At 39.8% G+C, this 26,140-nt stretch overlaps 1 protein-coding gene across 10 annotated transcripts in view; it reads right to left on the reverse strand.

The window, feature by feature from the left end:
* DNMBP (dynamin binding protein) overlaps nucleotides 1-25,849 on the reverse strand; it is a 153,606-nt gene extending 127,757 nt beyond the window's left edge. For 4 of the 10 annotated variants that reach the window (XM_082408055.1, XM_082408046.1, XM_082408050.1 and 1 more), the window contains exon 1: nucleotides 23,774-25,848. The gene's annotated coding sequence lies outside the window, so the exon portion shown is untranslated. Of the gene's footprint in view, nucleotides 1-23,773 lie in introns of all 10 variants that reach the window. The other 6 variants (XM_082408054.1, XM_082408056.1, XM_082408053.1 and 3 more) reach the window with 5 other exon arrangements.
* Nucleotides 25,850-26,140: the final 291 nt, after the last annotated feature.

Consider the following 26,140-nt stretch of genomic DNA (forward strand, 5'->3'; position numbering starts at 1 on the left):
CAGAGTTTCTGCCGATCATGGAAGGGCCCTTCAGTCCTCTTCAGGATTTAAATGGAACACCTCTCATCTAAAACAACTAAATTTTTTTTTTTTTTTTTTTACAAAAGACAATTTAAATTAAGAAAGCTTCAGGATTGACTCTTATGGGATAGCTGTTTCAACTAACTTGAAGGATTCCACCCTCCCTCTCTCTCCCCCACATTAAGCTGATATTTTTCTCCCTTTTTAGTTATTTTAAAAATTGCTTATATATCTCTACATCAATTTTGTCTTTTTTGACAAATTGCACTGGTGGAGGAAGGTCCCAAGACTAATATTTTAGGACTACCAAATTTGAGGACATTTACATTAAAGAAACATTTTTCAAATGGGTCAACCTAAGAGTTCCTTAACTACTTGCTCAGGTTCCTATTTCTTAAATCCTGCATGAATCTCAATTATGAACTTTAAGCATCACTGACTCCTAAGTAAATACATTGGACATGTCTGAGCTAAGTAGCTTTATTAAAATTAACAGCTGTGATATGTTTTATATATAGTAAATGCCCAGATAATACATCTGACAGCAGCTGTAGAAGTGCAGATTAACTTGAAACTATAAAGTGAAACTTCAGGGTGAAGCTGCAGTTAACAAGGAACGAAACAAACATGTGATAACAGGCAGTTTTTAGGACAGTTTCCAGGAGATGCCAAGAAAATTTATTAACCCAAGTTATGAGGATTAATAGTACAGAGATGTGCAAGGTAAGCATCTTTTTTCTTTTCCTTATCTCTTTCAAGCACAGGCTAGTTTTTTGGCTAAAGAAGATTTAAAAGACAAGGAGTTTCTCTACCCTTCAGGTTTTTTACAGTATAAAATATTCTTGATATTTTGTAAGAAAGAATCAGGAAAGGAATTTAGAAAACTAAAGACTCTGAGGAAGAAAAAGAGGGAGGAAAGAAACTGTGCAGTTGGAGTTTAAAATAATTGAGACCATTCTCAGGGTGAGTGATTCTAGATCATTCTATGCAGTATCAACTTCCAAGGACCGTGGAAGAGAGGGACCAGCAGCTTTATACAAATAAATAAAAACTAACACTTCTAGTTATAGAAACTAGAGTCACTATACTTGAAAGGAAAATGTATATATGGATCTTCTGGTAGTTTCTATCCAAGATGAACCAGAGAGTTATGCCAAGACATAGCAAACTTGGTGAATGGTGGATTCCTTAGATGGTATCAATGAGGATTTAATGTCCTAAGTCAGGATGTTCAAACCTAAAATTCAACAATGGAAAGGTTCACTTGATTTAAAAGAGATCTCTCACAGGAAAGGAAGGGCAATGGTATGATATGTAAAGAAACTAATGTATCTACATGGAAACATGTGAATCTAGGAGTGAAACATTAGGAACTGTAGCTAGGATAAGAAAAAGGGAGAAACAAACAGGTGGGAGATTTATATTACAGGCTGCCATGAGAGATGAAGAACAAAGATGATATTTTAATAATAAGATTACAAAATCAATACAGAAACTAACCAAAAGTAGTGTCTGGTAGTTGATATGAGCTAGAATACTAATTCCCTAACAAATAGCAAATGCATACAAATCACAGTCCAATTAATTAGCTACAACCTAGAGATTTCAGAGTCCTTTGCTGGGCTATCTAGGCAGCTAGCATGTCAGATCATCGTGATTCCTACCAAGAGGAATGAAGGAAATAGTTCAGGACTTTGCTCTAGTTCTGCATACTATTTTGTTTTGGCTTTTTTCCTCTAAACCATGAATAGGTGTTGAATTTTATTAAATGCTTTTTCTGCATCTACTGAGATGATCATTTTTCTCCCTCTATTCTGTCGATGTGGCAAATTACACTGATTTTCAAATACTAAGTCAACCTGCCATTTCTGGAATAAACCCTACTTGCTCATGATGTATTACTCTTTTTATATAGTGCAAATTTACTTTGTTGAAGATTTTACACCTATGTTTCCCAAAGGATATTAGAATGTAATCTTCTTTTAAGTGTCCTTGTCAGATTTGCCAATAAGGGTTAGGCTAGCCACATAAAGAACTGGAAAATTTTCCTTCATCTTCTAATTTCTGAAAAAGTCTGTGTAAGATTGGTATTATTTCATCCTTAAGTATTTAATAGAATTCGTTACTGTAATAACCTGGGCCTGGAGAACTTCAAGGAAAGGTTTTTCATTAAAAATTCAAGGGCTTCCCTGGTGGCGCAGTGGTTGAGAATCTGCCTGCCAATGCAGGGGGCATGGGTTCGAGCCCTGGTCTGGGAAGATCCCACATGCCGCAGAGCAACTGGGCCCGTGAGCCATGATTACTGAGCCTGCGCGTCTGGAGCCTGTGCTCCGCAACAAGAGAGGCCGCGATAGTGAGAGGCCCGCGCACTGCGATGAAGAGTGGCCCCCACTTGCCACAACTAGAGAAAGCCCTCGCACAGAAACGAAGACCCAACACAGCCATAAATAAATAAATAAATAAATTTAAAAAATAATCTGTTTAAAAAAATAGAACTTTATAGCACAAAGAGTAAATCTTAAAAAAAAAAAAAATTCAATAGCTTTATCACATATGGGGCTACCCAAATTTTTCATTTCTTCTGGTACTGATTTTAAGTTGTATTTTTCCAAGAAATTTGTCCATTTAATCCAAGCTGTCAAATTTGCTTCATGAAGTTGTTCAAAATATTCCTATATTAAGACTTTAATATCTGTATGATCTATAATGATACTGGAAATTGTGTTTTCTCTTTTTTTCTTAGTCATGCTAGGGGTGTATCAATTTTGTTCATCTTTTCAAAGAACCAACTTTTTTTTTTTTTTTTTAATAAGAGACTCTTTTTTTTTTTTAAATTAATTTATTTATTTATGGCTGTGTTGGGTCTTCGTTTCTGTGTGAGGGCTTTCTCTAGTTGTGGCAAGCGGGGGTCACTCTTAATCGCAGTGCACAAGCCTCTCACTATCGCGGCCTCTCTTGTTGTGGAGCACAGGCTCCAGACGCGCAGGCTCAGTAATTGTGGCTCACGGGCCCAGTTGCTCCGCGGCATATGGGATCTTCCCAGACCAGGGCTCGAACCCGTGTCCCCTGCATTGGCAGGCAGATCTCAACCACTGCGCCACCAGGGAAGCCCAGAACCAACTTTTGACTCTGTTAAGTGTCTCTATTGTTTGTCTGTTTTCTATTTCATTGATTTCGTCCTCTATTATCGTATCTTTGTTATTTCCCTCTTTCAACTTTAGGTTTAATCTGTTCTTCTCATTCCTGTGAAAACTTAGATAACAGATTTTCAACCCTTCTTCTTTTCTAATATAAGCATCAAAAGCTATGAATTTCCCTTTAAACACTGTTTTAGCTACACAGATTCTGATACAGTGCTTTCACTTTCATTCAGCTAAAAATTTCCTAATTTCCCATTTGATTTCTTCTTTTAACTATGGGTTATTTAGAAGGGTGACATTTACTTTCCAAAATATTTCAAATATCCAGAGATCTTTCTGTTATTAATTTCCAGTTTAGTTCTGCTGTGGTCAGAAAACATGCTCTATATTATTTTAAATTTATTGAGATACTTTTATGGCCTGGCATATGGTCTATCTTAGTGAGCGCTCTATGTGCACTTGAAAAGAATGCAGTTGTTGAGAATTGTGTTCTATAATGTCAGTTAGGTTGAGAAGATTGATGGTGTTATTTCATCTCATATATACCTTTGCTGATTTTTTATCTACTTACTCTATTAATATTGAGAAAAGAATGTTAAATCCCTAACTCTTATTGGGATTTGTTTTTCTCTTTAATTCTGTCAGTTTTGCTTCATGTATTTTGAAGATCTGTTACTAGGTAAATGCACATTTTGAATTTTTCTATCATCCTGATAAGCTGACCTTGTTATCATAAGAAAATGTCCCTCTTTATCTCCTTACCTTAAAGTCTACTTTCTCTGACATTAATATAGCCATGCCAGCTTTTCATGCTTACTGTTTACTTGGTATACCTTTTTCTATTTATTTATTTTATTATTATTATTTTTTACTTTCAACATACCTATGCCTTTATATTTAAGGTACATCTCTCTTTCCTCCCAGCTTTATGGAGACATAATTGACACATAATATTGTGCAAGTTTAACATGTACAATGTGATGATTTGATACACATATATATTGTAAAATGATTACCACAATAAGGTTAGTTAACACATCACACACCTCAAATAATTACAATTTCTTTTCTTGTGGTGAGAATATTTAAAATCCACTCTCTTAGCAATTTGCAAGTATATAATACAGTATTGTTAATTATAGTTACCATGCTGTATATTAGATCCCCAGAACGTATTCATTTTATAAGTGGAAGTTTGTTCTCTTTGACCAACATTTCCCCATTTCCCCCACCCCCCAGCCCCAGAAACTACCACTCTACTCTCTTTTCCTATGCATTTGGCTTTTTTTTAGATTCCACATACAAGTGAGATCACATAGTTATTTGTCTTTCTCTGAATTTCTAAAGTGCATCTCTTTTAGACAGTTGCTAAGTCTGATCATTTATACTTTCAAATTAAAATATTTGGACCATTTACATTTAATGTAATTACTGATCTTGCATTTGTTTCTATTTGTCCTATTTTTTTATTCTTTCTTTACTGCCTTCTTTGGGTTAATCAAATATTTTTTAGTATTTCATTTTAGTTCCTCTAGTGGCTTTTATTTACACCACTGGATTTTTCAAGTGGTTGTTTTAGGGATTGCAATATGCATCATTAACTTATCACAGTCTACTTACATTTAATATTATACCATTGTACATACAATGTATGAAATACATAACTGTATAATTCCATTTACCACACCATCCTGTCCATTGTGTTATTGTTGCCATATATATTATTTCTACATATTTGTGGTAGCTTTAAAGTAGATCCAAAAATTTTTTGATACTACTCCCTATGTCCTCTCCTCCTGAGTGTGGGCCATACTAGTGACTCATTTCTAACCTACAGAACGAGGTGGTAGTGACAGTGTGTGATTTCCAAGACTAGGTTGTGAGGACACTCAGGCAGTCTTATGGAGAAGCCCACATGGTAAAAAAACTGAGGCCTCCTGCCAACAAGCATGTGAGCAAGCATCTTGGAAGGAGATTCTAGGGTCCCAGACAAGCCTTCAGATGAATGCAGCCCCCACCAACATCTTGATGGCAACTTGTGACACACTCTGAGCCAGAACCACCCAGCTAAGCTACTCCTGAATTCGCAACCCACGGAAACTGTAAGATAATAAATATTTAGTGTTTTAAGCCATTAATTTTGGAGAAAATTTGTTATACAGTAATAGATAATTAATGCAATATATTATAAATCCCATAATACAATACCATTTTTGTTATAAACAATCAGTTGTCCTTTAAATAAATTAAGAAAAGAAAAAAAGTCACTTTTGCCTGTACAATTACCATTTCTAGTGCTCTTCATTCCTTTCTACAGATCTGAGTTTCCTCCCGGTATCATTTCCTCTCAGCCTAAAGAACATCCTTCAGCATTTCTTGCAGTATAAGTCTGCTGACAACAAATCTGCTCAAATTTGAAAATATTTTAATTTTACTCTCATTTCTCAAGGATTTTTTGCTTAGTATAGTATTTTGGATTGATGGTTTTATTTTTCTTCTTTCAAACTTTAGAGATGTTGTCCTATTGTCTTCTGCCTATTTCAGATGAGGAGTCAGCTGTCATTCTTTGTTGTATGTAATATCTTCTTTCTCTGGCTACTTTTAAGAATTTTCTTTTTATCTTTGGTTTTCAGCAGCTGATTACAAAGTGTTTAGGTGTAGTTTTCTTCATATTTACCCTATTTGAGGTTCACTAAGATTTTCGGATCTATGGGTTGATGTTTTTGACTAAATTTGGGGAAATTTTGGTCATTATTTCTTCAAATATTTCTTCCTCATCTTTCCTCCTCTCTTTATGTGATTCCAATTAGACATGTTAAATTACTTGATACTGTCTCACTGTCACTACAGCTCTGTTCTCCCTGTCCCCAATCTTTCTTCTTTTCAGTTTGTATAACTTCTATTTATCTGTCTTATAGTTCATTGGCCCCTTTCTTCTGCAGTATCCTTCCTGCTCTCTTAAGTCCATCCAGTTAATCTTTATTTCAGCTGTTGTACTTTTCAATTCTAGAATTTCCATTTGGCTCTTTTTAATAGTTCCATTTCTCTGGTGATGGTCCCTTTCTATTCATTCATTATGGCCATCTCTTCTTTTAAATATCTTAACATATTTACATTAGTTGTTTTAAATTCCTCATGAGCTAAATCCATCATCTCAGTCATCACACAATGAGTTATATTTTTTCCTCTACAGTATGTGTCACATTTTTCCTTGTCATATTTTCACTTCTTTGTATTCTAGTAATTTTTATTGTATGATATACATTGTGTATGATATGTTATAGATGGTCTGGATTATACTGTCTTCCTTTAATGTGTGTTGAATTTTGTTTTGACATTCAGTTAAACTACAGGAAGATCCTCTTGATCCTGTTAGGCTTGGTTTTATATCATGTAGGTTGGGTTTTGTCCTGAGTCTTAAGGTACGGCATTTATTGTAGGTATTGTTCTTACTCCTAAAGTTGTCCTAGCTGGGGTCTCAAAGGAATGCCTGTAGTGCTCATCAAGGTCTCTCTACTCTGGCCGGACTAGAAATCCAATATTTCTGAGCACTGTGCACCCTCAGGTATCTCTGCTCAGCTCTCAGCCCTACAGAAGCCACTCTGACTCAGGCCTCACAGAGGCTTGCCCTGTGCATGCCTGGCCCAGCCCTTGGCCAAAGACCTGAGATAAATCCCCAAGAAGATTCCTGCCCCTATATCCATTTCTGCTGTCTCTCCTCCTTTACTCTGACCTACAAATCTCAGCCCTCTCAGACCTATGAAAACGAAAGCAGATGGCTGTTGTAATAAGCCATTGAGATTTTGAAGTTATCTGTTGCACAGCCAAAAAAAAAAAAAAGGCCACAGTGTGATATCGGCTGTTTTGACTGGATCAGCTGAGCACTTCACTTTTCCATCAAACATGCATAACTCTTATTATCTGCGTAAACTATTATCTTCTAAGACCCAACTCATGATACCTCCTCTATGAAGCCTACAGAATTAGTCCCTATCTCCTACATGCTCTACAGGGCAGGGATTCTTTTCATCTATTTTATGCACCGATGTATATCAAGCACCTAGAGCACTGCTTGGTATGTAGCAGGCCCTCCATAAATAGTTGCAGAATTAATGATTTAACACACTTAACTACTTTAAGTTATATATCAAAATATATATTCATATTCCCAATGATCATGCTCCTCTTTCACACAGAGCTGTACAGGATCTCACAGGACTCATTTCCACATTAGGAAGGTTGGGCTTTGATTTTAGGTACTTGGGAGCACCTGAAATATTCGAATAAGCAAGTATATTTGTTAGAATTAGAACTGGTTCTAAGTAACTGAGCACCCCCAAATACAAGAGGAAAAAGTGTGTTTGTGTGTGTGTGTGTGTATACACACAATTTTTTTTCCAGAGGAAGACAAAAATGTATTCCAAGGTAAATCATCCTGGTCACTTATCTTCATATATTTTTTTTTTTTTTTGGGTTGCGTTGGGTCTTCGTTGCTGCATACAGGCTTTCTCTAGTTGCGGCGAGCGGGGGCTACTCTTCGTTGCAGCGCGTGGGCTTCTCATTGCGGTAGCTTCTTTTGTTGCAGAGCATGGGCTCTAGGCGAGCAGGCTTCAGTAGTTGTGGCTCACGGGCTCTAGAGTGCAGGCCCAGTAGTTGTGGCGCACAGGCTTAGTTGCTCCACGGCATGTGGGATCTTCCTGGACAAGGGCTTGAATCCGTGTCCCCTGCATTGGCAGGTGGATTCTTAACCACTGTGCCACCAGGGAAGTCCTTCATATCATTTTTAAAAAACAGGTTTATTGAGTTATAATTGACATACTATATAATTAATCCATTCAAAGTGTACAATCCAATAGGTTTTAGTAAAGCCCCAGAGTTGTGCAACCTGCACCACTATCAATTCTAAAACATTTTCCTCATTTCAAAAATAAACTCAATACCCATTAGCAGTCACTTCCCATTTCCCTCCAAAAAAATCTCCCCATCCATCCCATCCCTAGACAACCAGTAATCTACTTTCTGTCTCTATAGACAGAAAGATTTGCCTATTCCATATAAATGGAATCATACAATATGTGGTCTTTTGTGACAGGCTTCTTTCACTTAGCATGGTATTTTCAAGGTTTCATATAATTTTCAAATACAAATATAATCAGCTTAAAACACATAGAATAATTAAGAGCACAGATTACAAAGCCAGACTATCTGGATTTATCTCCTATCTCCACCCCATATTAAGTTATGTGGGCTTCCCTGGTGGCACAGTGGTTAAGAATCCACCTGCCAATGCAGCGGACATGGGTTCAAGCCCTGGTCCGGGAAGATCCCACATGCCACGGAACAACTAAGCCTGTGCGCCACAACTACTGAGCCTGCGCTCTAGAGCCAAGCCACAACTACTGAGCCCGTGTGCCACAACTACTGAAGCCGGTATGCCTAGAGCCCGTGCTCCACAACAAGAGAAGCCACCACAGTGAAAAGTCCGCGCACCGCAATGAAGAGTAGTCCCCGCTCGCCTCAACTAGAGAAAGCCCACGCGCAGCAACGGAGACCCAATGCAGCCAAAAAAGGAAAGGAATAAATAAAATAAATTAATTTTTAAAAAATTACGTGATTTGGCTTCCCTGGTGGCGCAGTGGTTAAGAATCCGCCTGCCAATGCAGGGGACACGGGTTCGAGCCCTGGTCCAGGAAGATCCCACATGCCGCGGAGCAACTAAGCCCATGCACCACGACTACTGAGCCTGCTCTCTAGAGCCCGCGAGCCACAACTACTGAGCCCGCGTGCCTAGAGCCCATGCTCCGCAACAAGAGAAGCCACTGCAATGAGAAGCCCGAGCGCAGCAATGAAGACCCAGCACAGCCAAAAATCAAATAAATAAATTTTTTAAAAAAATTACGTGATTTGAGGCAAGTTACTTAACTTCTCTGTGCCTTAATTTCCTCACCTATAAAATGGGTTTAGTAATAGAACCTGCCTCACAGGATCACAGTGAAATTTAAATATGTTAGTATACGTAAAGCACTTAGAATAGTACCTTACATATAGTAAGCACTACACAGGGGTTAGCTGTTATTATTATTACTGTTGTTATCATCATCATCTGCATTAAAGAGAAGGAGATTATGGATAGATAGTCTCAAAATCTTTTTCATAGCTTTGGGATGTGTTTTGGTATTTAACAGGTTTTAAAATGAGTGTCTCAGGAGAAAGAAGTGGGGAATGACTGCTAATGAATACAAGGTTCTTTTTCAGGGTGATGAAAATGTTCTGGAACTAGATAGTGGTGATGATTGCACACCTTTGTAATGTACCCAAAAAACCCCACTCAATCGCATACTTTAAAAGGGTGAATTTCATGGTTTGCGAATTATATCTCCTTTTTAAAAACTGAGTGGCTCTCTTGTTTCAGAAACTGCTGTACTTCAAGCAAAAAATAGTGAAGGCACACATGGATATCCTGCCTTGAAAAAAGCTAGAAATTTAAATAGCTTCCCTATTTCTGCCCCGCCCCATCCCCAAGTTTTTCCTGTACTTATGTTTTAAAAATGTGTCCTCGCTATTAGCTGCAAATGGAGGGTAGGTAATACAGTGTTTGATTATGTGGACTTTCACTGGGCATGGATACATAAAGGAGTAAATTTAAGATGAGAAATCATTTTTGCTACTGAATTGTATTAAGTAATAACTACATTCATAACAGTTAAGAGCTCAGACTTAAGTCAGAGAGAATTAGGTTCAGTTTTTGGCTCTGCCGGTTGTCAAGCTATGTGACCTTGGGCAAGTCACTTAAACCACTCTGAACTTTTGTTTCCTCATCTGTAAACTGAAGATAACAATAGTAATTTATTTCATGGTGTGTTATGAGGATTAAGTTTGATCATGTAGGTAAAACATTTAATACACTTCCTGGTAAATAGTAAGCATTCAGGTATTTCGTAAATGGCACCTATGAGGATGGTGATGTTGATGATGATGATGGTGATGATGATGATGATGATGATGAAGAAGAAGAAGGGGGAGGAGAAGGAGAACTGTCATCGTCTCCCAAACTGATTGTAACAATAATACAGATGAGGCAGCAACTTCTGGGTGGGGCTAACTGCTCAAAACTGTTACTGTCTTTTTGAGAGGAAGGGGGAGTAATATGACTCTTTGTTGTTACTGGTCACAAGGACGGAGCAATTGACATCCCCTTCTACCCTAAGCTCTAAATGAACTGTGTATTCCCACAAGGATTTGGCAGCAGTTTCACTTACGAGATCCTTGCTTATGGGTCTAAGAAAACCTTTGCCAAATGTCTTCCAGGGATAGAAGAGGAATATGAAATTAATTTATTTACTCTTCTAAAAAAACCCTCTACTTCTAGGAAAAACATTAACACTATTGTTCAGTCCTTCAAACTCAACTACCTTTGAAAAATTGTTCTTTGGCTTGACATTTACAATTTAAGATTGCCACTGCCCTACTTCAGACTCTCACCATCTTTTCTTTGGGACCATGGCAATAGCTTCCTAATTGGTTACCTACCAGTCTTATCTCCCTCTGTTCTATTTTCCACACTGCAACTAGGATTACTGTTTTTAAATACAAAATCTCATAATTCTCTACTGCTTGAAGTTCACAAGAGCTTCCCATCCATCACTGGTAGGAAGTATCTAAAACTCCTGTGCAGATCGTACAAAGCTCTTCATGATCTGGTCCCCATGCATAAGTTTGGCCTCATTTCTGGACACTCTCCACCACCATACACCCTAAACTCTAGCCTCATCAAAATACTGGCAGTTCTCTGCAAGGCAGTTCAGCTTTGTAACACATATTATTAGAACACAATACATCTACAGACTGCTTTTCAAACATATTATCTCATGTGTGTGCTGTTGCTTCCTGTGAGCAGGGTGAATAGGAAGTGCTTATTTTTGTTAACTGATCACTTCAAGGAAGAGCAGTCAGTAACTAGCAAATCACTGACACTTTTGCCAGTGTCTGACTGACACTCTTATTGTGAATAATAATTATATTTTACTTTTTAAGTATTTGGAGTAACCAGAAGAGAATGTTGACCAAGCCTGATTCCCACCTATGGAATATAAGAATAAAGTTTGAGGGACTTCCCCGGTGGTCCAGTGGCTAAGGCTCCATGCTCTCAATGCAGGGGGCCCGGGTTTGATCCCTAGTCAGGGAACTAGATCCCACATGCCACAACTAAGAGTTCGCATGCCGCAACTAAAGATCCCTCATGCGGCAGTGAAGATCCCGCGTGCCCCAACTAAGACCCAGTGCTGCCAAATAAATAAATAAATATTAAAAAAAAAAAAATAAAGTTTGAACATACTGGTAAAATTCAACACAAAGATTTCCAGTAATTTACTGTTATTAATGCCTTTAATTAAAGCAAACCTCTTACTTAAGATAACCAGTTAATCTCAAAATAAAAGTATAAGCAGGGTTGTAATAAATGTATTATTAAATGTCCTTCTCATTCTATGTTAGATTTTTAGCCTTGGTTCATTAACTGTTCGGCTTTAAAACTAGATGAAAATACTGACATTGAGATACTTTATTCTTACAATCGTCAAGTCACTAAATAAAGCCAAACATAGCGTCACACTTCAACAATTTTCATTCTTTTTACTTTAATATTGACTGATTACCCTGCAGAATTATCACAGTTGACTAGCAGGTCAAGGCAGCAAGGCTACAAGAGAAACAAAACAAAACTGGACTTCTTCATGTCTACAGTGGTCCAGATATTATAATTACTGAACAACATCTAGACAGTGGCAGCAAAAAGACCAGGTAATGAACACTATAGGTTTGAAGACCATACGTATTAGTATTATGCTCCACAGTCTGGCTAGATGCTCAAGAATACAATACAGGACCCCCAACAGGAACTAACAAAGGTCTGGTTTTAATGTAAACTCACTCTCCTCTTACCTGACCCTCCAGGGATTCTGTTTCCTGAGAAGCAGATCTAAACTGTAAGACGATAATATCCCAAGGAGGTTCTGGCACTGAGCCCCAGAAATCCTTAAAGCAACAGACACTGTCTAAAAGAAGAAAACCAGACCACTCACTCGCTTCTCCATTCTCTTCTCTGACTCTAGGGAACACGAAAATGCCCTGCCAAAGAGAAGTTATAAAATTCCTTCTGAGGCAAAATGTTTTTAAATAGAGATGGTCTGCTGTTGATTATGTCATTCCCTGTCACCTGGAACATTTTGGAAGACTCCTTGGAAATGACCTCTGGGCCAGACCAAGCTATATGTGGGCTGGTGAATCCTTTCTATCTATGGAGGCTGAATAACTTGGAACCTCCTAGAGTGATGACAAAAATGTAAATTAACTCACAACAGGACAATAAGGTTGCATCACAAACCATTTTTAAAAATCCAGAATGTGGGAAACTATATGACAAAATTCTTTAACAAAATAAACTATAATCAAAAATTAAAATGAAGGGCTTCCCTGGCGGCGAAGTGGTTAAGAATCTACCAGGGGACACGGGTTCGAGCCCTGGTCCGGGAAGATCCCACATGCCGCGAAGCAACTAAGCCCATGCACCACAACTACTGAGCCTGCCCTCTAGAGCCTGTGAGCCACAACTACTGAAGCCCTTGCGCCTAGAGCCCGTGCTCCACAACAAGAGAAGCCACCACAATGAGAAGCCTGCGCACCGCAATGAAGAGCAGCCCCCGCTCGCCGCAACTAGAGAAAGCCCACGCGCAGCAACGAAGACCCAACACAGCCAAAAATAAATTAATTAATTTTAAAAAATTAAAATGGAAATGGAAAGAAAGGGAACTTATCAATTAAAAGCTACTTAAGAAACATATTAGCTGAATGCAATGGGTGCCATTTCTTGGATCCTGACTGAAACAAATCAATTGTTTAAGAAATTGAGACAAATGGGAGAAATTTTGAACACTGACTAGTTTCTTGATTATATTAAGGAATTACTGCTGCTTTTTTTTTAGGTGACAGTAATGGTACTGTTGTCATATGTAAATAGAAGGGAATCCTTTTTGTTTTCTAAGTCGCTAGAACCAGAGGATCTACAAAACGGCAAAGGGAGGTGGAACACAGGAACCAACTCAGCTTTCTACATCTTAAATTGAGTGTTGGACACGTGGACATTTATTGTATTGGTCTTTATTCATTTTTGCAAATCTTAAATACGTTATTTGGAAAAGGTCAAAAAGCCAAAGAATGCTACCTGGATTTGTAGTTTCAGAGCCTTTCCCTTTTTGAGGTGCCACCCGTTTCTGACTGTAGAGTCGACGACGCAGGATCTGGGGAGGAGCTCCCTGAGCAGTCCCGGCTGCAGACAAAATCCTCCCAGCCCCTTCACATCTCACAGAGCACTGGTGAGTAGTGTGGCGAACAGGAAAAAAGCACAACTGGCAATAACCATGTGACCATATAAGTCACTCCTGTTCTTCAGTCACCTGCTTACCTGAGGCCTGCTACGGCACACTGGTTAAGAGGGTGGGCTTTGGAGAAAAATAGATGTGAGTTTGATTTCCTGTTCTATCACTTAACAGCAATATAAACTTTAGGGCAAGTTTCTTAACCAATTTGTACCTTAGTTTCTCCATATGCAAAATGAGGATTACAACAGCACCTTCCTTATAAAATTGTTCTGAAGATTAAATAGGAATGCATTTAGTACTATGACTGGCTAAAATATTAGCTGCTGTTATTATATTATTGTTGTTGTTTTATATTCCTTTCCCTTCATTTGAATTCAAACTGCTAGTGAAACCAAAGACATATTCATAATTATAATTAATAATATACTTATTGCTATCATCATTGTTGTAGGAAAGAAAAAGAGACATATCTGATTAGAGTAGAAAATAGGGACATGGAAGTAAATTAGAATATATATGGACAGTCTGGATCAGATTCGAGGGCCAGGTAACAAGTGTCAAGCAATAGAATAACAGTACGCAAAATAATAGTGAAGTAGTATTTCAGGGCCATGACTCAGACAATGGTCTACACAAGATAGACTGGGTCTATGGCCCTGGGCTCCAGGACAGCATTTTGGTGTATTTGTGGCAACCCAGTTTTTTTTTTTTTTTAGCACCCTACAGAGTGCTATTTCATATGATTGAGCCTTGCTTTATAATAAAGTGACCAGGTATATGCAGCATGACTATTCATCATGACAATCCTGAACCAGATCCAGAAATGACAGAAATGCCAAAGGTTTCTGCCTGGCTGGGGATGGGAGGAAAGAATAAACTAGAAAGCGGGAGGACACGGGGTGTGAGGCTGGGAGTTCAGCACAACTCGGCACATTCACTGCAACTTTTTCTGCTGATGGGACAGATCATTTATCGTAAGAGAATAAATCACCTCATGAAAACAATGCAGAGTGTGTGCTGGGCCCAGAACCCATGGCTAGAACGTCAGCAGTGACTATTCTCTCTGGGGCCCGACTCCCACCATGCGCTTGTCAGCAACACAGACTACTCACACTCCACTTTCAGAAACCACAGACCCCACAGGAGCGGCTAAAACAGATGCAGAGAAATTAGCTCTGTGGCTGGGTTGACAGTTACGCTTACAAGGTCAAGGAAGAAATGGGGACTCTACTAGTTTATTGAACACATGCATTTAAAGGAGGCTAAGAGAACTTTCTTCCTTTACCCCTCCCTTAAGATTTCCCCTCTCTGTATCACAGAGCTGCCTCCTTACAGACTGACTCATTTTGTGGGTTCCATCTGTTGAGGGCATGCTATGTACCAGGCAAGGCTAAAAGGTGCTTGGGATTTATCAGTGAACGAAACAAAGATTCCTGCCCTTGAAGAACTTCCTCCTTGAGGGATGGGGAAGGCAGACAACAGCATTTTAGGAAGTGACAGGTGTTTTGGCAAAATGAAAAAGCAGGGTGAAGGGATGAGGAGTGAGGAGGAGAGGGCAGTTGGATATTGAATCTACCAGCCGATAAGAATGTTAACTTAAAAATTCTGTCACTTCCTGCAATTTATTACCACACTCCCTCACCAGTCATCACACTAGCAGAAGGTGATTAGGAAAACAAGACAACAGCGTTGGGTTTATTTCAGGGTCAAAAGAAAATAAATTACAACTATTTTCTCCATACTTTTTATTTTCTGAAAGATGAATGCAAATGTAGTCTAAAGAAGGAAGGTGCTAACTGAACTGAAGCAAAGTGACATCAAATAGACTTCTCCCCTTCCTCTCCTCCAAGCTAGTCTTCGGTCTGCTGCCATGTGGCCTATGACTTCTCCATACTCTGAGGCCGGGCTGTCTGTGCACTCCCACACAGCCTGTTCAAAATGTCCAAATCATCAGCAAACTGTAACCCCAGCCCTATAAGCTAATCATATCTTTCTTATTGCTTTTTTTTGGAAGATCAATCAAAGCAAGACAAACAAGAGTTGATGGCCTAAGGCTGAAAAAGAAGGGGTGATACAAAATTATATAGGCCAATGTTAGGTGCATTCTCCTCCTCCACAAAGTAGCCCCTCTATTCCCACCCCCCAAAAAAAGATCAGAGAGAGCGAAATAAACATTTTAACAGGGGTTGATGCTAAAAGGCAGGATTAAAGATTAGCGTTTCTATTTGCAAATTTTCTACAATTAAGAGGTATAATTTTTATAATTAGGGGAAAATAGTTAAAAAAAAAAAAAAAAAAAAAAAACCCAATCATGAACCAAAAGAGATAGCCCTGAGAATCTACTGCACAACACCCTAGCAGTTATGGCTGCTAAAGAGCTATCTGCTGAACCATGTCAATATTTTGTGAGATATACTTAGGTGAGATTTATACCCGGAGCAGAGAGTGATCCACAGAGTAAGGAAACTATAATTTTACATATCTTATATTTACAATCATGCTGACGACTACAGTTATGCTGAATATGGCGCTCTCATTCTTCACAACAGCTTTTTAAATTCTGACTCAAAGCAGGAGGAAAAAGCTGATCTAACGGTGAAATAAGCTTATATTGAATTGTGAGATGTTTACCATAAATTTATATACATAGGGTTCAGAAATATTGAAGACTTTTATTAATCTTCTTATGCTTGAAGCTTAAGCTAAGCTTAGGATTTTGGTTTGCAGCCTCCTGATGCCATCTTATTTCTTTGGAAACAAATCCTGAAAGAGTATTTGACAAGGTTTAATACCCATTTATGATGAAAATGCTCAGTAAACTAGGAACACATAGAGAAGACCTTAACCTGACAAAGGTACACCTAAAACCTAAAACAAACATTACATGAAATGGGGAAACTTTAGACTCATTCTCTTTAAGACTGACAACAAGACAAAGATGTTCACTAGCATAGCAACTGTTTTGACATTGTCCTGGAAGTTCTGGTCAATGCTGTAAAGGAAAGATAAATAAGAAGTATAAGGATGAGAAAGGAACAACAAAACTATCACAATTTTCAAAGGATATGATTAACTATGGGGGAAAAGAAACAACAGAAAACAGGAGACTATTTGAATAAGACAGTGAAGCCAGGCTGTGAAATACAAGATCAGCTTACAATAATCAATACCTTTTCTCTTAAACTACCACTAGCCAACTAGAAAACAATAGTAATAGAAATAGACATGATTCACAATAGCAACAAAACTATCAAGTATTAGAAATTAATTTAACCAAGAATATACTCTTAGACCTTTATGGACAAAACTTTGAAGTTCTAATAAAGGACTTAGAAATGAACTGATGAAGTATTTAGGGGTAAGGGGTCATGATGTCTGCAACTAATAACTCAAGTGAGTCAGAAAAATGCATAGAAATGTAGAGAGGGAGTAATGAAGCAAATATAGCAAAATGCTAACATCTGGTGATCTGGGTAAGGGACATACAGGAGCTCTTTGTACAAATCTTAGAACTCTTCCGTTAGTTTTAAATTATTTCCAAATAGAACAAAAATTCTGAAAAAAATAAGCTGAATAAATGGAGAAACATATTACATACTCTTGAATGAAATAAGTTAATATCAAAAAGATGTCAAGCCTCTGCCAAATAATTGATAAATTCAATGTAATCCCAATAAAAATTCCTCAAAAAATTTGAGGAACTTGATAAACATATTCCAAATGTTATATGGAAAAATAATGGCACAGAAGTAGCTAAGAAAACTTAAAAATGAAGAACAGAGATGGGGCACTTGTTGTGCCAGTCATGAGGATGTATTACCAAATCACTGTAATAAAATCAGAGCGATAAAAAACAGAGCAAGAACTGACAAACTAATGTAACAGAACAGAGGCTTAGAGATAGACTGGTGTATCCATGGGAACCATATAGGAGAAAGAGGGTACCACAATGTAATGGAGGAAAGCATGGGGTTTTTGGATATGTTATTGGAAAAACCGGCTCATTAAATGGAGAATAATAGGGCTGGATTCCTATCTAACACCACGTGCAATGTGGGCTCTAGATGAATTAACGAAATAGCTATGACCTAGGGACTGGGAGGGCCTTCTTAAACAAAACTTTAAAAACTCTAAGCCAAAGAATTTATTTACCTGATTACATTGAAATTAAGAATTTTTCTTAATGTTCTTGGATTGGAAGAATCAATATTGTGAAAATGACTATACTACCCAAAGCAATCTACAGATTCAATGCAATCCCTATCAAATTACCAATGGCATTTTTCACGGAACTAGAACAAATCATCTTAAAATTTGTATGGAGACACAAAAGACCCCGAATAGCCAAAGCAGTCTTGAGGGAAAAAAACGGAGCTGGACGAATCAGACTCCCTGACTTTAGACTGTACTACAAAGCTACAGTAATCAAGACAATATGGTACTGGCACAAAAACAGAAACATAGATCAATGGAACAAGATAGAAAGCCCAGAGATAAACCCACGCACCTATGGTCAACTAATCTATGACAAAGGAGGCAAAGATATACAATGGAGAAAAGACAGTCTCTTCAATAAGTGGTGCTGGGAAAACTGGACAGCTACATGTAAAAGAATGAAATTAGAATACTCCCTAACACCATACACAAAAATAAACTCAAAATGGATTAGAGACCTGAATGTAAGACTGGACACTATAAAACTCTTAGAGGAAAACATAGGAAGAACACTCTTTGACATACATCACAGCAAGATCTTTTTTGATCCACCTCCTAGAGTAATGGAAATAAAAACAAAAATAAACAAATGGGACCTAATGAAACTTCAAAGCTTTTGCACAGCAAAGGAAACCATAAACAAGACGAAAAGACAACCCTCGGAATGGGAGAAAATGTTTGCAAACGAATCAACAGACAAAGGATTAATCTCCAAAATATATAAACAGCTCATGCAGCTCAATATTAAAGAAACAAACAACCCAATCCAAAAATGGGCAGAAGACCTAAATAGACATTTCTCCAAAGAAGACATACAGATGGCCAAGAAGCACATGAAAAGCTGCTCAACATCACTAATTATTGGAGAAATGCAAATCAAAACTACAATGAGGTATCACCTCACACCAGTTAGAATGGGCATCATCAGAAAATCTACAAACAACAAATGCTGGAGAGGGTGTGGAGAAAAGGGAACCCTCTTGCACTGTTGGTGGGAATGTAAATTGATACAGCCACTATGGAGAACAATATGGAGGTTCCTTAAAAAACTAAAAATAGAATTACAATACGATCCAGCAATCCCACTACTGGGCATATACCCAGAGAAAACCGTAATTCAAAAAGACACATGCACCCCAATGTTCATTGCAGCACTATTTACAATAGCCAGGTCATGGAAGCAACCTAAATGCCCATCGACAGACGAATGGATAAAGAAGATGTGATACATATATACAGTGGAATATTACTCAGCCGTAAAAAGGAATGAATTTGAGTCATTTGTTGAGACGTGGATGGATCTAGAGACTGTCATACAGAGTGAAGTAAGTCATAAAGAGAAAAACAAATATCATGTATTAACGCATGTATATGGAACCTAGAAAAATGGTACAGATGAACCGGTTTGCAGGGCAGAAGTTGAGTCACAGATGTAGAGAACAAACGTATGGACACCAAGGGGGGAAAACTGCAGTGGGGTGGGGATGGTGGTGTGCTGAATTGGGCGATTGGGATTGACATGTATACAGTGATGTGTATAAAATTGATGACTGATTAAAAAAAAAAAAGAATTTTTCTTGATGAAAGGACAACAAAGACAAAATTAACATATGAGAAGATATCTGCAAAGTGACGATAAGTGAACATCTATAAACTGTCTTCCACAAGTCAACAGCAACACAGATAGTAACTCCAATAGAAAACAGGCTAAGACCAGAATAAGTAATTTACAGATGAAACTATATGCGTAAGAGATGCTCACAATCATTAGTAATCAAAGAAATACAAATAAAAATGACAAGGTATCACTTTGCACCTATGAGATTATAGAAGGTGGAGAGCTAGAGAAAGCTGAGTGCTGGCTGGGACATGAGGATACAGGACCCCTCGAACACTTCTGGCAGGAGAGAGAGTGGTGCAGCCATTGTGGGGAGGAATCTGGCACAGTTTGATCAAATTCAGGACATGCAAGCCTATGACGCGGTGATTCCCTTCAAAGTGTATATCCCACAAGTATATTACACAGCTTTATAAGTGGACAGGTATGAAGATGCTCATTGCAGCAATGTTTGTGGTGGTAGGAAGTAGAGACAACCTGAGTATCTATCATACAGAGAGGAGATAAGTAAAACTGTGGTTCACACACACAGCATGGAATATAATGCAGCATTTGGAAGCAAAGAATTAGATGTACATGTAGAAACACAAGTGTATCTTAAAAACAGTACTCAGAGAAAAAAGAAGCAAAATGAAATACAACGTTACAAATTAAAATACATATAAAACAAATATCCCCACTTTGCAAGATCCTATACAGACAAAAAGAAACGTTATATGTGTTCAAACGAGCACCTGTGAAGCATGAGGTGAATGGGAGGAGGAGAAGGGAATTAAAAACAAAAGAAATCTTTTAGGCTCCTTGCATGTTAAAAAAGAATTCAAATGACCTATGATAAAAATAAAATTAGAATTGTTTCCTTCCCCTAAGTTCCCAACTTTCCTAACAACAAAAGCAACTTTGGTTGCCAGCTCTGTTGATGAGTAACAGCTTTTCATCCTTTTTCAAGCAGGAAGGGAAAAATTCAGGGATCAACAGAGTACTAAAGGGATCAGTGGAAAATAGTCACGAAACAGTGTTTTTGTTCTCATGACCTGACAACCTGACTGAAAAGACCCGATTACCTCTTGATTAGGAGTGATTCAGCTCAAGACACGTTGCTGGCGTCAAGTTTTCATGTCCTTTGAAACTATTTACTTTCAGAACCCCTTCATATACAATCCTTTGGCCTCCTCATGGTGATGCCACACTACTTAGAATCTAAAAATTCTAGAGCTAGAGAGCACCTGGTTATTCTACAGATGAGGAAACACAGGCCAGAGGAGGATTGTGGTTTAGGCTCACACAGCTGGTATGAAAGGGAAGCTCTTACTGACTGTGCCCTTGTCCCCCTTCTGTCTCTCTGGCCCAGCAGCCAGAGTGATCCTGTTAAAACATAAGTCATCAGAAGCTTCTCTGTTCAAGACCCTCTACGGGCTCCCCCCTCACTCAGAGGAAAGGCCAAAATCCTTACAAAACGGCCTACACTGCTGTGCCCCTCCCCACTCCCACCGCCTCTCCTCTGCTGCACTTTCCTCTCGCCCACACGGGGACCGCCTGGCCACTGTGACCTCATCATCCCTCACACATGCCAAACATGCTCCTACATCAGGGCTTGGACCTTGCTCATCCCTCCGCCTCCTGCTCACTCTCTCACTCCTCTCAAGTCTTAGATCGAAAGTGATTTTGGTAGAGGCCTTCTCTGGCCACTGTGCACTTTGTGTGTACTCCCCCCCCGCCCCACTTCTTTTTTCTCACTTACGCCTCCTTCAGGTTCCCCACAGCACTTACAATCGTGTGACCATGATCCATTCACATATTTATTTCCTGTTTGCTTCCACACCACCAGAATATCTACTGCATGAGGGCAGGGCTTTGTCTGCTTCGTTCACAGCTGTATCCCCAGCACCAAGAACAGATACAGGTGCTGCATGACTATCTGTTGAGCCTTGGTTTAACAGCTCCTTCATCACAGAGCTGATCTGTGATCTGATTTCATGACTGCTACTTTAGACCTTTTTGCCTTTCCAGGCAAGAGACTGATATCTTATAATTAGCTCCTGGCCAACGAGACTAAGTTATCCAATCTTGAAGATTAGTTTATTCAGATGTTTTCCTAAGCAAGGCATAATAAGCAACTATTTAATATTAATTGAACTTATGTTTAAAACTTTTCATAAGTAATCTGAATGAATTTTAAGGATGCTTTAGCTGAAGATCAAGAACAATTGAGAATTTCAAAGCAGATAATCTTGTAATAATGCTGTGGGGTAGGTAATACATTAACCGACTTCAGAAACGACAGAATAATAAACCCAGAAAAAATTCAAGCATTATACCTGGCAGTGGGTAGGCAAGCCTCCATTTGCATTTGTAGTTTAATTGTTTTTATCATTTAAAAAAGTTCCCCCAATTTAAAAAGTACCTGTAATCTGAACAATCACTGCAGTGTCTGAAATTTGAGAAATCGCTTTTTGCTTATTTAGCCCAACCTTGATAAAGTGAATGGGAGGGTTGAGAAGAATAACGCATTTGAAGATTCACTATGCATTCTGCAGAAAGGGTTTCCTTCTGAGGCAGAGAGAAATGAGTTTACTGGCTCTGGAGGCTTCCTAAATTGCAGCCTCCAAGTTTAGGGAAGATAAAAATCTAAACACATTCCATTTAACCCTTTTTCAGAGCCAGAGCCTCATGGAGTCTTGCACTATGTTCTAAAAATGAACACCCACTCTTAGTTTTTAGGAGATCTAAATGACGATTCAAGAATTATGATTTATCATGTACTTTAAGAGGAGAAAAAGTAGTGTAAGTTCAATCAGTGCTTGAGAGAGGCTCTGAATTGCCTCTTTCATGTGGATGAACAAGGAATGTGAAAGGGTCTCTCGAGGTAAGAGGGACCCTAAGAAGAAAGGACCCAGAAAAGAAGAAACAAGAGATGGGAAAGGCTCTGCTTTGGGGCTGCAAGACAAAATAACTTGTACATATTTGGACAGATTGTCCATGAAGATTATTATCATATCTCAGTTGAAAATTCACACAATATGAACACTGTATAAAAGACATCTTATCACATTTTCTGAGGCAGAATGTTCTCGGCTTATTGCAAAAGTTATCTGTGTGCCGCACAGACCCCATCCCCAGGCCAAATTTTAGCTATTCTCCACCATACACAAAGCACTCTATTCCAGTCTCTGACTTTAGTGAATTTAACACGGAGGTAATTTGAAAAATCTCTTTTCACTTATGTTAGCTCAATAATGATAAAGTGACTGGGAGTGTTGAGAACAACAGTGAATTTGAAGATTCACTATGCATCACGCAGAATTTTTTTAAAACATGTTTTCTCAAAACTTTGTGTCGTTGACACAATGAGTGACATATGTTTCAAATTAACACGTAAAAATCAGGGAACTTTGGAGATGGAAGGTAGTCTTAGAGGTCCTTTGATTCAATAATTTAGAGAAAAACAGGTGCTGGGGATAAACTAACTTGCTCATCACCTGGAATCTATTCTATGTTACAAGAGTAATAAACGCAGCACCAACTCTAAGAAACCACACCTGTATGCTGGCAAGTACTTCACTTTTCAGTATACGACTACAGATTAATCAGTTCTGTAACTTCAGCTATACAAACACGTGAAGCTAAACTATGCTCAAACGCTAAATATTAGTGCTACCACTGGCTTGCCACATACCACAGCATCAGTGATTATGAAAAGTGTTTCAACACAAAACGCTCATATTACTATAAAAGAATTACTGTAAAAATAGACCTAAAGGCAAGTTATCAATTACAGAATAATGTTGTGAGTGCCCTTCATTATTATATCAATATAAATGAGACAGACAATAAAGGATAATGAGATTCCATTTAAAGTGGGGTTTTTTTCATTTAAAATTTAACTCTATACACCAAGCATTCCCCACAGCACCTAATTTCCAGCAGACCTGGCCTGTATGTAACCCCAATATTCCCTTGTTCAACTAACAGCACTGACACCCTTTTCAAGGTTAAATACTCTGAGAAATTGATGCCTGGTGGACATTAGTACCTGCGGCAGGAATGCAGGTGTACAAAACTCCACCATAACCAAACTTGCATCTCTAGCCAAACAGGTCTCACTCTTGCTTCGGTAAGCCATTCCCTGCTTGTCTCCCTGACACAGAATCACGGACTCCTATTCCGACTCAATGTGACTGTGCAAGCCAGAAGAATCTCTTCATCTGTTAAATAAGGGGGCTGGACTAATGCTGGATTCTTTTCCAGCTTTCAAATTCCGCCTCATTGCCGGAGCGGCAGGGTGGTGAAGTGAAAAGAGCCCTGAGCTTGCCTGACACCATTTAAAAAGCCCACGTCTGCATCCCTCGGACTGCCGGCCACCCGGCCTCCAACTCCCCGGCACCTCCCTGGGCCCGACTGACCTGGACCGGAGAACTCCGACGAGGGCCCGGCGCCCTGCTGCCCCTCGGGGGCTCCCGGCCGGGGCAGCGGCCGCGGCGGGGCAGGGGGGCGCAGGCCTGGCCGCCCGGCGCGTTCCTCGGGGCGCGGGTCCCTTCCGCCCGCCGTCCCCGGACAGCGACCCCGGGCTCCTCGCCCGGCCTCGCCCGGCCCTTGACCTGCTCTCCGCCGCCTGGCGGTCCCTTGGCGCGGCGGGCAGCTACGGCCGCCTGTCCCAGGCCCGCTGTCACCTCCGCCCCTGGAAGCGGCGGGCGGGTCAATCCTGCGTGACTCAGCGTGGCGGCCCCGCCTCCGGCCTCCCGCCCAAGCTTCCGCCTCGCGCGGCCCGTGCGGCCCGGGGGCGCCACGCTCCTTCCCCGCGCGCCCACCCCCTCAGGCGCCCGCCCCGGTCTCGCACTCCCTGACGGCCGGCCTGGCTGCGCCCGCCCCATTACGTCAGAGGGGGCGGTGCCCCAGGACCTCCATTCGGGGAAACTGAGGCACCGGGCGGCGCGGTGCCGACCCTGCTAGGGCAGCTCGAGCGTCGGCTGCTCGCGGAGCGTTGAGTTCTACGTGCAGCTCCCGCTGATCGAAAGCTCCTTTCCTCCCTTGCCTATCCCTCACCCGCCACACTCCCCCTCCAACCTAGAAAAGGGTCAAATCCCATTTAGGGAAGCCGCATTCAGTTCCTGCCTGTGGTGCGGTCCTCTGTGCTGCCCGGAGGCAGTTTCCTTCATCCCCTCACAAATACTCGGCGTTCACTTCGGTCTGTTCATTTTTTTCTGAGGAAAGTCTCTCAGGACACCTTTGAGAATTCAAGAGCAAGGAACAGCAGAATGCAAGAACTAGGCAGGGCTGAGAGCACGCTTTTAACTCGTTCGTGAATCCTCGCGGGATTCCTTTTGTGTATTAATGGCCTCAAAGTCACACTGCTTGGTTTGTAGCTTGAATTTCTGTGCCTAGTTTCTGGGATCTACCTGGGGGATGCTGAAGAAGATGCAACAAGTCTGTCACTGTGAACGTATAACAGATAAACCTCTACAGATGGTCCCCACCTAGAATTGTTGGACTTAAGATTTTTCCACTTTACAATGCTGAGAAAATCGTAGGCATTCAGGAGGAACCACGGTAGAATTTTGAATTTCACTCTTTTCCCGGGCTGGCGATATGCTCTAGGATACTCTCTCCTGATGCTGGGCAGCGACAGTGAGGCAGCTCCCGGTCAGCCCCAGGATCAGGAGGGCAAACCACCGATACACTTGCAGCCGTTCTGTACTCGTACAACCATTCTGGGTTTCACTTTCAGGACAGTATTCAATAAATTACATGAGATAACCAATGCATTATTGTAGAATAGGCTTTGTGTTAGATGATTTTGCCCAACTGTAGGTTAATGTGAGTGTTCCGAGCACGTTTAAGGTAGGCTAGGCTATGATGTTGGGTAGGTTAGGTGTATTAAATGTATTTTCGACTTAGGATATTTTCAAATTACCATGGGTTTATCTGGACATAACCCCACTGTAAGTGGAGGAAGATCTGTAATTCAAATTTTTCATCAGCTGTTTCTCCTTTCTAGTGTTGTGTGTGTGTGTTAAAATACATGTAACATAAAGTTTATCATTTTAAACGTTTTTAAGTGTATTGTTCTATGGCATTAAGTACATTCACGTTACATCACCACCATCCATCTCCAGAACTTTTTCATCTTCCCAAACTGAAACTGTAGTCATTCAACGTTAACTCCTCATTCCTCTCTCCTCCCGGTCCCTGACAACCACCGTTCTGCTTTCTGTCTCTATTAATTTGACTACTCCAGGTACCTCTTGTAAGTGGAATCATACAGTGTTTGTCTTTTGGGTTTTCTGTTTGTTTGTTCGTTTTTGCCGCGCAGCGCGGCTTGGGGGATTTTAGTTCCCTGACCAGGGATCGAACCCCCAGCCCTTGGCAGTGAGAGCCTGGAGTCCTAACCACTGGACTGCCAGGGAATTCCCAGTGTTTGTCTTTTGTGATTGGCTTATTTCACTTTGCATAGGTCCACAAGTTTCATCCACGTTATAGCATGTGTCAGAATTTCCTTCCTTTTTAAGGTGGAATAATATTACTTTGTATGCATATACCACATTTTGTTTATACATTCATCTGTCAATGGATGTTTTCCATCCAACGTTTGCTTCTACCTTTTGGCCATTATGAATAATGCTTCTGTGAACATGGGTGTACAAATATCTGTTTGAATCCCTGCATTCAGTTCTTTTGTGTATATACCCAGAAATGGAATGGCTGGGTCACATGATAATTCTATGCTTCATTTTTTGAGGAACTGCCATACTGTTTTCCTCCTTTGCTTTTTG

The sequence above is a fragment of the Balaenoptera borealis genome, assembly GCF_965194805.1.
Source record: "Balaenoptera borealis genome assembly, chromosome: 10".
Taxonomy (NCBI): domain Eukaryota; kingdom Metazoa; phylum Chordata; class Mammalia; order Artiodactyla; family Balaenopteridae; genus Balaenoptera; species Balaenoptera borealis.